Source organism: Rhinolophus hipposideros (assembly GCF_964194185.1).
Source record: "Rhinolophus hipposideros genome assembly, chromosome: 13".
Lineage (NCBI taxonomy): Eukaryota > Metazoa > Chordata > Mammalia > Chiroptera > Rhinolophidae > Rhinolophus > Rhinolophus hipposideros.
Window position 1 is genome coordinate 56,027,509 of NC_138059.1, and position 13,221 is coordinate 56,040,729.

The 13,221-nt window shown below is 38.0% G+C and overlaps 1 protein-coding gene across 4 annotated transcripts in view; it reads right to left on the reverse strand.

Moving 5' to 3' along the window:
• Positions 1 to 13,221, reverse strand: part of TOX (thymocyte selection associated high mobility group box) — a 296,392-nt gene that overhangs the window by 173,885 nt on the left and 109,286 nt on the right. The window lies entirely within an intron of this gene.

Below are 13,221 nucleotides of genomic sequence, written 5' to 3' on the forward strand. Positions count from 1 at the left end.
TGCCACTTATTTTTATAAATAAAGTTTTGTCGCACACAGCCATACTCATGTACTTATGTATTGTTGTGGTTGCTTTTGTAGGATATTCCAATAGACGATTGTGACATAGACTGTCTGACCTGCAAAACCAAAAATATTTACTATCCAGCCCTTTATAAGAAAAGTATGCCAACCCCTGAGCTGTCATGATGAAACTAGGGCAGATTTAAAGGTGTGGATTAACAACTATGTTAATATTAACATATGAACAACTACGTTAATCCACATGGGCAATTCTCAAGCTATGTCTCACAAAACTAAGTCTTTTGGACGTTAAGAGTTATTCTGTAAAAATAGGTTCAGTGGACCAACAAGTTTGGAAAAGGCTGGGAAAATGATTTTTAAAAAAAGGAAAAAGGAGAAAAGCTTACTACAGGACTTCTCAGTCTTCAATACGCCTATATGCACTGGGAATCTCCAAGCTGAAGTGAGGGGTGTTATTATATGCTGCTTCCAAACTCCTTGGACCAGTGGTGTACAGGCCTGGAGCTGTGTCAGTGGCCTCACAATGATCACCTGGTTGGGCCTCCACTACAACTCTGAAACCTAGAGGAAGATGTAAAGGTGGGCCAAACTGCCAAGACGGGAGGAAGTCATTTATGTCTTCACTGGTTCACCAGATTTTTTTATACATAAGTTAAAAATAATCATATTGTTCTTCTCTGGTAGCCTAGCAGAGGTCCATGCACTACTGCAAAACCTTGGACAATAAACTATTTTAGCTAAGCTTAGTGAAAGGTATAATAAACTGCCCTTCTCAGCACAAGCCTGTGTCTCCAGAGGGATCACATGGGTACTGAGGTGCAGGGTATCCACGAGACAAGGGGGCACTCTGTGCAATGACATAACCAATATTTGGTATACAGTTCACCCTTGGACAATGCAGAGGTTGGGGCACTGGCCACCTACACAGTCAAAAATCTAGGTATAACTTTTGATTCCTCAAAAACTTATCTACAATCATCCCTTGGTATCTGCGGGGTATGGGTTCCAGGATCCACGCGGATACCAACATCTGTGGATGCTCAAGTCCTTTATATAAAATGGCACAGATCAATGCATCTAGTCAGCCCTCGGTATCCAGAGATTCCCAGCAACAGATTGAAAACACTGCTTCTGATCCATCGTTAACTGACTCTGAGGATGCGAAACCCAGGGATACAGAGGGCTGACTGAATAGTTATTGAAAAAGATCTGACTATAAGTGGACCCACACAGTTCAACCCATGTTATTCAAGGGTCAACCATGTGTGTGTGTGTGTGTGTGTGTGTGTGTGTGTGTGTGTATGTGTGTATGTGTGTGTATGGTACCAAAAAATGTATACACGTTTTAAGAAAGAAAAAACATATTACTGTAATACTCAATATATACTAATAACGAAAGATGAATACAAGTCACGTTTGACTTCTGCAATTACAAGAGGTGCTCAAAGTGGTTACCATCAGCGTCCAGACACTTCTGTTTACAGTGAACTATTGCTTCAGCAATGTGGACCAAAGTGTCTACTTGTATACATTTTTTGGCACCCCAAATATATATGTGTGTGTTTATGTATATATGTGTGTGTGTGTATATATATATATATATATATGTATATATATATATATATATATATATATTTGGCAGTTTTACATATTTTGCCTCTAGTGTTTCATTCCCATTAACTATGAGCTAAACGGCTGCTTGAGTAATTGTTTTCTCCTTTGGTGTTAACAAAAGAACATATGCTATTTCACTTGCATCTCATTAAGCTCTTCAAATATTAGAGTTGTAGGAGACTTGGTATTTCTACAGAAAAAAAGCAAGCATATTTCCATTAGCACTATTTGACAATGTGTTAGTTATTAATGTGAACTATTTTCAAATAAAATATTTTATGGCCTCTCTTCCTTTTGAACTCAGAAGGGTGCAAGCATGTCATGGCTAGAGGGCTCATACCAAAGTCCCCATTCTGGACAGCCTCCTCTTTGACCCCAGCTCAAGAGAAGGGTCAACATACAGGAGCCCTATCCACATTTCATGAACCAGATTTGAGATCAGACACAGGCTGGGCCAATCAGATTCACTCTAGAGACACAAAGTTCTCAGAACTGAGTCCCAGCAATGTCAGAGCTCCATGGTGGGGTGTGTGTGTGTGTGTGTGTGTGTGTGTGTGTGTGTGTGTGTTGGGGGGGGAATGAAATGTCCATGGTTTTAACTTGACCAGCCCTCATGCAATACTTACTGTGTCCCAATGTCCCAAGTCCTTTCAGATACTACCTCTTTCAATTATTATTATCTCCATTTTTCAGACAGGGGAAACTGAGGCAAAGAGTGGGTAGATAACTTGTCCGTGATCATACAGTTAGCAAGCGGAAGAGCTGGGATATGAACTCTGACAAGGTTTGGCTCTAGGGACTGTGCTTCTAACCATGTTTTGGTGGGCTCAACATTCTTTTGTCCTTCCCAGACTCAGGTTTTCACTTCCTGCATTCCACGAAACACTCCAGTATCCTCCTAAATTTTTGTTGTTGCTTCAGCTGGCTAGAGTTGGTTTCTGTTAACTGCAATAAAAAGCAACTTAGAGGAGAAAGCACTCCTCTCCTTTCACACTAAGATTGCTTCTACAAACCCTATTTGAAGGATACTGAAGTCACCGTCAGTTTCCACTGTCAATGTCACAGCTCTACGATGCAGAAGTAATGTGGACCAGCAGACATGGGGGAAGGCTGGGGCAGAAGAACCTTGTAGAACATCCCAGCAAATGCAAGCTTGTGTGTACTTGCTGCCAATTGCTAAAGCTACACCTTTTCACAAATGTCTTGTCAACAGCATTTCTGTATTGGTCAGTAGGTGAGCCTGTAACCGAGCAGAGTGGGCTTGGAACTGACCAGCCCAGGAAGATGGTACACCCTCCCATCTTCCACCCATCCCCTCTGAAGTGTGGACCACAGTTAACCTAAATGTATCCCTTGGAAATACCCTTTAGGGTAAAAAGTACTTTTCCCCTTAGGTCCTCAAAGACAATTACTTTATCTACGACTTTCATTTTGCTTTTAATCTAACATTTATTGAACACTTACAAAATGGAGCATTTTTCTGCGTGCTTTACCTGTATTCACAGTTCTTATGAGCCCCACAAGAATCAGGTGAGATTTGACAGATAAGGAACACTGAGGCAGAAAGGAAGTGTGCTGCGAGGATCAAGCGCAGACAGCGGGTTGCAGAGCTGACATGGTCACACTATAGAGTGTACACAAGGTGTACAGAAGGTGACACCCTGCTGTCCCATACCATGGCGGGTAAAAACAACCAGGAAGGCATGCTGACAAACATGAATTGTGATTCTGATAAAAATGGCTGGAAATTGTGCAATCCAAATTATCCTATTTAATGAAGCTGAAGAGAATTGCTCATTTAGGATACGACTAACAACACAATTAAGCATTGGCCTTCAAGCTAGAAAAGACAGTGAATCATGTGCCTCTTCAAGAATTAGAGGAAGTCTGATTTTCCAAAGTGATGGTGCTATTTAGGAAAACCCAACAGTATCTATAGAAACCCCAAATGTAGAATAGATTAATTAAAAGAAAAAAACTACAATAAGTTCTGGTGTGTGTGTGGGGGGGTGGGCAATTGTCATTAAGGATATCAACCCAATCACTTCTTAAGACCTGATCACTTCTGTCCTTACCATTTTTGGGAGGCTATCAATGTCTAGTTAAAAAGTGTATCTTCTGCAACAGGCTTTTACTCTCTGCACTAGTAATATAAAACGTAAATGAGATTTGTGACTTTAGAAATTGTCCCCAAGAAACATGCTAGGCAATACTCAGATTTACTCCAAATGTCCTCGTTTTGTGAGACCATTTTATTTCTAGCAAGGAATTCATCTGGTAATGCATTGATGTTGCAAACACACACTTGTGGAGAAAGTACATTTTGGGGTCATAAGGAGGGTTAATGCTTTCTCAGACCGTAATCAATGGGAGCAGCATGATTCACAGAACCTCCCTGTGCTGTCAAGCAGCCCCAGCGTATCAACGCACAGATCTTGGCATTGGCTGGGCTGCTGGCATGATGGAGACGCTGGAGTCCTCGTTACACTAGTTGTACCTGGCAGGCCATGCTGGGTCTGTGCAAAGATAAAATGAGAAGTCCCTGGGCAACTGCAGGCTACCTGTCTCTGCTACACATGCTGCTGGCTGTAACTTTGTAGTTTATGTAAAAATAGTTATTTTCTGAAATGGAATGAAAGCAAGGCGAAGGGTGGCAAGCATAGGCAACCAAAAAAGAAGTTCAAACACAGAGGCCCAAGTCTAAAAGAATGCTGTTGGCGGAGTTGCTTAGGGGTTGATTGACAGCCAGGATGCAGCCACATAATTTTTTTCTCTATGTTTTGGTCAGTACATGCGAGTGTTCCCTGCAGGTAGAAATACATCAGTGTTTTCAAAAATGAAAATGCCATAATACTGTACAGATTTTTCTCTTCCTTTGATTGGCACAGGATGTCTGTCTGTTTCAGCAGTATACAAAATATTTGTATTTAGATATTTCAGAATAAATTCCTACTTTTAAAATCACGTGCACATTTTAGGTGCCCGACATTATTTTTTGCATTGGATAGCAGACTCCTCATTTCTTCTGCATGGATTCATGGTCAATAATACTCTGTCATCTTCTGAACTTACTGAAAGAATCTTTAGTATCGGCCTTCTATAGAGAATAGTGGTCACGTCCTCTCATAAAAGAAAACATCCACATTCCAATCAATCATCTTATTGAAACTACAAAGGACTCTTTGCTAAGCAAAAGCTGCATTCTTAGAAGTAAGCATTACTCAACTTCTGTTTTCCCCTCTATTTTTAAAATATATTGGGGTGACAATTGTTAGTGAAATTGCAAAGATTTCAGGTGTCGATTTTTTTTTTAAAGTTTAGTTTTCATACAACATCACATTAGTTTCAGGTGTACGACACAGTGACTCGCGATACATATATATCTTATGAAGTGATCAGCACGATAAGTCTAGTAGCCATCTGTCACTGTACAAAGTTTTTACAATATTATTGACTGTATTCCCTATACTGTATATTACATCCCCATGACTTATTTATTTTGTTACTCAGCTTTTTTGAAGCCAACTAAATAGAACTCTAGTCACTGTTAAATTGGCTCAATGTTTTTCACCTCCATTCTCTTCTTTACCTACAAATTAAAGTTTGGAGATAAGGGTGATAAAACTGTAAAGAGATTATCTTTCTCTATCCATGACTGTGTTTATTTGTTAACTTTATTGTTGCGTATGTAAGATATTTTCATGATGTAAGATTCCAACAATGGAAGTTAAACTAGGCTGTCCCCAGACACCCAAGTTAAGAAAAAGAAGTGAGAGAACAGGAAGAGTGGGAGAACATGGGATCACGGTCAGGAAAGGCTCAGCCGGTCATTGGGCTCTTGGAAAGCCTGGCACCTCTGTTCTGTAGGTGGGCGGAGAATTAGGGGAGCAACCAACACAGACTGCAGGAACTCAGGCAATAGTCTGGAACCTGAACCAGGAAGAATCACCAATTTGGCTTTAGGGGTTGACAGAACAGTAAAGTACTTACTAGCAAGGAGGACTCCAGAATGTCTATATATGAGTGGTCTAGGGTCATTGTCTTGAAGCTACACTTTCATAACAAATAGACTGCTTTATGTGAGGATAGATTTCATTCAGGGGAGGTGGAGGTGTGTAGCCAAGGGATATTTATGGTTACAGCTTCTTTAAGAGGGCCACTGACTTTGATGAATATTAATGAAGTTCCACCAGGAATGGTGGAAGGAGGAACCTGTCAAGTAAGCATAGGATGTTCTAAAGCCCAAGCTAGGAATTGTTGGGCCAGATGGGAAAATGTTTTTTTCATCCACAGGTGCAGAAACAGCAAAACTTTCCAAGGAAAGATAATGAATGCATTTAAGACACGGTGAGGCCAGAGTTTCTTCTGAGAGGAAATTAAAATAGTAATAAGACCCAGAGGTAAGACCAAGATGGGATTCTGGGGCTGACCAAGCATTTCATTTCAGTCGTGCCATTCAATGTTCAGGCTGCTGGATGGGGTGAAGGGCAGGCAGGGAGGGCTAACCTGAGTATATTCCTCTAAATCTAAGATCACAGACCTTTACTCTTGAGTCATTGATTTTGTCTTTTCATATAATTTGCATTCTCAATTTATTTGTAATAGTCCTTCTGGGAAATTCTAGAATCTTCTCTGATGACCTAAGGGGAAAAGTCTCTTACCACATTTTAGAATACCAAGATCAGCCTCCCACTTGGCTGGGTGACCAGTTGCCATGGTAGCGTACTATATGATCTAAGTATAGACTTTGTGAAATGTTTTACCTATGGAAATTTTTAAAAAATAGAACTCAGCCTATTGTAACCTAGATCCACAACATTTCTTGTCAGTATTTATTAGGAGTTTCTAGAGACCTAAGCCAAATTTAGAATAACCAGAAAGCAAGAGAGTGGATAACTGGAAATGGCCTTCTTTGAAGACACGTGTGAACTTCTAATTTTTCAGTAATGTATAGACTTTAGTATAAAAAAGTCTGCATTTCCGGTGGAGACTCAATCGAGGGATATGGCAGTGCCTGAGAGAACTCAGAGGAATAATCTCTCTGTGTTGTGATGAAGGAAGTACAGATGAAGCCATTCAAATTTGCATAAAGAGGGAATGAAAAGAATAAACACACACAGACACACACATTTCCATTAAGGAAAAAAAAATCAGTAAAGTTCTATTAGGTTGGTGCAAAAGTAATTGCGGTTTTTATAATTGTTTTTAACCTTTTAAACCGCAATTACTTTTGCACCAGTCTAATATAGCTCTATTTAGAGTGTAGGTTTAAAAATAACAAGGTTTTTGTATGTTTGTTTTAATTTTAGAAAAGACAAAATCCCCTAGGGTTCTTGGGAACTTGAAGTCCCTCCTAGAAAAGTGCTGTTGTCTAGAATGCTGAATTTTTTTTTTTCCTGGCATGACTGCCATAATTCCCTACTGCTAAGCTCTAAATACACCCAGTGGCAGAAAGTCTATGGTAGAATTGTGTTACAGAGCTAAGAGGATGCATGTACGGTAAGACCATACAAGCAAAAACATATTAAATCAAACAAAAGTTCTAAAATATTTCCTAATCTTTCAGAGATGACCTGGCTTCTCTCCCTTTTTGATCTGACTTTCATTTCCATACAGGTGACAAAATACTCTGCAAGAGCCGGCAAGCTGATCTGGGTAACAGAAGGTGGCCCACTGCCCTGAAGACTGCAAGAGCTGATAGATTTTTATTACTTTCTGGTCATTTCAATCAACTTCTTTCTCACATATCACTATCCCCTCCATATATTGTACACCCTTACATCTCTGTGTACGTCACAGTAAGATTTAATACACTCTTTACATAACTGTCTGTGCTACCAGACTATGAGCATTTCAGTGGCAGAGAACATGTCCTTTTTAATGTATATTCAACTTAATAAACAAAACTTATTTAAATGTTTAAATCTTTCATCATCAATATCATCACCATCAATAGCATCTACCACTAACTTTATTTAAACTTCACTCGAGGATTTCAAATTGCTATGATAATAAGTACAGATCTAAGAGCATTTATTACAGCAGCATTTATTACAAATCCCAATTTATCTCCTAATGTGATTTTTCATTTTTATTTCATAAGCAAAATACCAAAAAGTAGCTACTTCATAATACAGAGGCTAGGGATTTATTTCCCAAAGACAAAATTTCCATTTCCCAAAGACAAAATGAGTATTCCGAATTTCTGTTTATGGATCCCAAATTTCTTTTGATTTTACTCTTAAGAGAGTTAACTGCAAATACTTGATGAACTACAGTGCCATAAAAATCAAAATAAAGATTGCAGAAATAGTCATCTTCTTTCATTTTAATGACACAGTGAATATTACTTACAATTTATATCAAATTATATATTACTTAAAATTTATATAATTATATCAAAATACATAGTGTACATAGGTACTGTTTATCAAGTTCTCGCCACTCTAGATAACACATATGACTGAGAATGCATGATTTGAACTAGCAAACTAGAAATACACTCAAAAGTGATCACCTCCAATATAGAAAAATAAATTGTGTTCATTTTATGTTATAAAAATATGGTGAATTGGAGGAGAGCAATTAGACCCATCTCTTTCTATGCTGGTCATCTTTTCCATCATGAAAAATATACTTCAGCATTTTGTAACTCAGTGACTGATGCACTTGCTTGAATGAATCCTTACCAACAAGTAAAATATCATTTTGATTACTTTGTGCCATTTCAAAACCGAGGTGATTCACTCAGTAATGAGATAGAGTAAAAAGCAGTTGTTTTTAGTGGGTTTTTCCTGGGGCAGGGAATCATTTTAATTTACTTGTCCCAGATGCCACATTTCATCTAGTTGGTATTCCCTCTGTTACTGGGCCTGTTCTCCCCTTACTCAATAAATATGGAAATCTATTCCTCGTCCAGTTTGAACATTGTAATTTTTATAGCAGTTTTACTCTTTCTGACAAGCATATTTCCACTTTCCGTTCAGTCCTGGAGAATGTAAAGAAATGTACTCTTTCCTGAAAATGCTTTGCATGTGTAACACATATTTCAGGGTTCAAGTTTTCTACATATATTGTTTAATTAGTTTTTACAACAAGGCCTCACAATGTTTTCCCACACTAGGAAGCTAAGCAGAGATTGAGAGTGTGGCGTGACTGGTACAGGTCTGGCTGGAGCCAAGTCCAATTTCTAAGTTCAATTTCAAGGGTCTTCCTTCCCATAATTTTATTTCTGAAGAGCATCCAGTGCTCGTCTCAGAACCATCAAGGTTCCAATCCTGCACACAGATTAGATTAATAACCATTTGCCTTTTCTTAAGTTCTTTCTGGATAAAGGTAGGTTGTACCAAAGAAGTAAATAAGTAAAAGTAATTTGTTAATGAAGGAAAAAATTAATTAGGTCAAGCCCCTCTCCTGTAACTTTAATTTACTTCTTAGTGACGTTTTAATACTAGAGAGTCTCCTTACTTTTTCTGTGCTTTGATATTTTTGATACTTTTGTACTGAATTATATCAGTGAGCCCCTGCTTGAGAAAAACGTGATACGCAAAATATACAGCTATATTTACTACCATTAGAAAACTGTTCTTGACTTAATAAAAACAACAATAAAATAGTCATACCAATTTCTTTGGAAAAGACAATAGTACTTGAGTTTGAGTTGACAAGGTGATTGGGTGGAATTAGCAGAAAGCTTACCAGTTAGGCAATGACAGTCCCCATTTCAGCCTCCGCAATGGAGACCTAGAGCTCTCTTTCAAACTCGCATAGCTGTGGTGGTTGATTTCCTACCTAAGTATTTTTAGAAATGTACCACTATATAAAACACACATCTTCAGACTAATAACCAGAACCAGACTGACTGACCCCTCTGTAGCATACTCTGAAAGAGGTCTTATAAAAATACAAAGGTAAGACTATGTCCAATGCAAAATAAGCCTGAAAGAGTCACAGCCTTTCCCCTCAACTATCCACAGGTAGAAATGTGAAAGCTGCAGGAATCCATGAAATAAGGTAGGTATCCACACGCAGATTTGAGGAGAATTGTAACAAATGGAGGGCTGCTTTCAAAGTTCTTGTTGAGAGGAGAGCAACTTAGAAGAAATAAACAAGACTAAAGCCAGGTTGGAGACCCGTGGATTAAGACATGAACAAACAGTTCAGGTTGAACAAGCTTTGGACCCAATTTAAGTGCATTTCTATCTGGGAACGAGATGCTTGATGAGGAGGTTGATGATAGGCCTTAAAGTTTCAGAGTCACAGATTCCCATCCCATCCAACCGGAACAACTACACTCATCAGCCTGCCAAGTGCAGAAAGACGTCTGAGTCAAGGAGTTAGTTAGTTATTCCTGTGTTCCACTTAAGTGCTGTGTTTGCAGATCATTTTTTGACAAGATCAAACTGAGCATGTGGAGTATCTTAAAAATAAAAGTCCAGAGTCATAGCCAACATTAGATCATCAAACTTTTAGTAATAATTTCTTACTTTTGACCTTGAATAAAGTTTACATTGTGTGTGTGTGTGTGAGTGTGTGTGAATAATTTAGAATGGAATTACAAATTTGGAAATTGCTTATTCTTAGGCCATTCATATTACATAAATGCTCAGACTATACTATCAGATATAATATTGTGGTCATGTTAATGTCAGATAATCAATGGTGAATATGTACAAAATAATTTAATATAAGACGATTAGCCTTGACTCAATAAAAATATATGGTAAGATTTGAAAAATGTTGTAGTTATTAATCAGTAGCAGCCTCAAAGGTATATCTGGTCCCCAAACAATAATTAGGAACATACAATCAAACTTCACTGCTTTTGTAAAGATTTAGTTAACTGAATCATCAATTCAGAAAGTTTTCCTATTTTGAATATGGAAGTCCAAAGGTTGACCTTGATCTCAAACAGCCTGAGTACAAGAAATTAGGTGAACTTTCTAAATCCTCTGAATGTTTCCAACAGAGCACACTCCAAAATCACCAGTTACTAATTTTATTAATTCAGTTCAATCTGTTGCTTCCTTTGGCTACCAAATGTTTTCTTTGGCATCATGTTTATAATAAAAATGTTTGCTTTAAAATTAAAACATTTGTTTTGGTGACATGAGTTTCCATGAGCAGCTGAGCCTTCCCAATAACTGAAAAAAGGCTAAATTCTTATTGTAGAGAATTTCTGCAACTCTCATTGATAACCAGGCTAGCATAAACGGTGAACAAAATATTTTTACTTTTGAGATTAGAGACATGCCTGAAAATAACTGATTTAAAGACAATACAGTGCCTAGTTCATTAAAAATGAACCTGATAAAGAAGTCCTAAAACAAATAAAAGTTGAATCTTCAATTATAGGAACATCAGTAAATAATTTCAGGAAGTGATAAGAAATTATAGCGCTATGGCTAGAAAAAGGAAGTTAAGTCCCTACGTGGTATGGCAAGTCAAAAGAGAAAAGAAAAGAAACTAAGAGGTAAAGTTGACCAAGTTTCTGGAAACTGAAAATCAGGAATTGAAATTGTTGTCAAGACCATTGTGGAAATACTGTAGACCCTGAAGGGGAAAGAAACAAAGATGTAGAATTGTGGGGTTGGTGACTACCTAGGACATATCTTGATATAAAATATAAAATCAACACGCTGAGAATTGATCACTTCGAGATGAGACTGCTAGTTCAGAGGACACATCTGAAAGAGAGAGATTCATGAGTTTCTGCAGCAGGGCTCTCCTTGTCCATGTGTGAGAAAGACAGGCAGAGCACATCACTGGAGGCGAAAGCACCAGAGAGGTAATGGTGTGGTGATATCTTTTTTCTTTTAGAAAGTGGTATGGGGAGCTATCAAGTCAGACTCACAATGTGACTCTGGGGGATTTCTAGCGAAAATTAGATTTATTAACTTGAATGAGTTTCTCTCACTTCATGACTGAAAGAAGAGACAGCCAAGCCATTTTGTGTAATCAACGTAGGAACTTGCATAGTAGACACAAGATGGGCTGGATTTGGTTTTTAAAGTCAGATTTAAAACTTAAAATAACGTAAAAGTATTTTTCTTTGTAATTCTGCAAGCCTGAAAATCGAGACAGGAAGACCAAGGGAAATTGGGAATCTGGACACTTAGTTAATATATATAGCGTACACACACACACACACACACACACACACACACACAATTGAGTACCCTTTAAAAATATGTCATGTCTTTACAGGAGGAAGAATTTGATCTAAAAAGATAGAGCGGGTAAAAGAGTAGGAAATCCTTTGGAGGAAATGAAAAGAATGGATGTGTATATTCAGTTCTTACAGATAATAGCTGAGGGGGTTATAAAATAAAGCTAAATCAAATTGATTGGCAGCAAGGGAGAAGTGATATTAAAGAGAAAGTGATAAGAAAGGAAAATTGCGTCTATGGTGATACACTGTAGAAATACTAAAGTAATTATAGTGAAGACACTATGGGAATACCCAGAGTGTACAAAGGAGGAGCTAGAGGCTACATGAATATTATTTAAAGTTCATTGGGAAAAATGAGCTGAATGCTATAGAAAATGCAATTAGATATTGTCTTATCCACTGGATTTATAACTGAGCCAAAGTTTTGCATTATAAGTACCTTTTAGATCAACCTGTAATAATGGAATTTCTTGTTTAGACATATGGTAAGTCCTCACATAATGTCATCAACAGGTTCTTAGAAACTGTGACTTTAAGCAAAACGACGTATAATGAAACCAGTGTTACCATAGGCCAACTGACAGAAACACGACTTAAGTTCCTACAGCATATTTCTAATCACAAATACATCACCAAACTTCTAAGTAAAGACCAAAAATACTTTTAATATTAAACACTGAAATAAATGTGAGTTATACCGACGTTTAAGAAAGACATTTAAGAATGAAAACGAGTAAGATCATTATTTTCTAACCCGATTATTGTAGTTCAGGGTGGCAGTGGTTAGAGTTTCTCTGGGCAGCTCAGGGTGCCAGGCGGGACCCACCCTGGACAGGACGCCCTTCCATCTCAGGGCCTCATACCCACCCACACTCACTCAGACAGGGATGACGTAGACACACCATTCACCTCACCTGCACATCTTTGGGATGTGAAAGGAAATGGGAGGACCCAGAGGAAGGCCACAGAGACACGGGGAGAATGTGCAAACTCCACACAGACAGTGGTCCCGCCAGAAATAGATTGTTTTTCCCTCATCGGCGTTATAACAAAACAATGTTGAACAAAAACAATGTTATTTGAGGACCTGCAGTATTCAGTTCAGCTGGAGAATCTTTCAATTCCTCTAGAGGTCTGTATAATTCACTTAATTGAAATTACTCAGCATCATTACTTAGTAGGTAACTTGCTCCAGATCAGTGTTGCCTAGACCCTTTTAGTATAGCAATGTATAGAAAGTGTGAGAGAGAACTTTTTGTAATGTTTTGACATTTGTATACCAAAATTATATCAGTCATCAGAAACACACACTTAAACACATTAAAGAGATCAAAACTCCCCTGCAAAGAAAATTTTCTTTTTGTCACATATCACAACTCTCATAGTAAAAATTCAGCAGACAGAGGTAAACA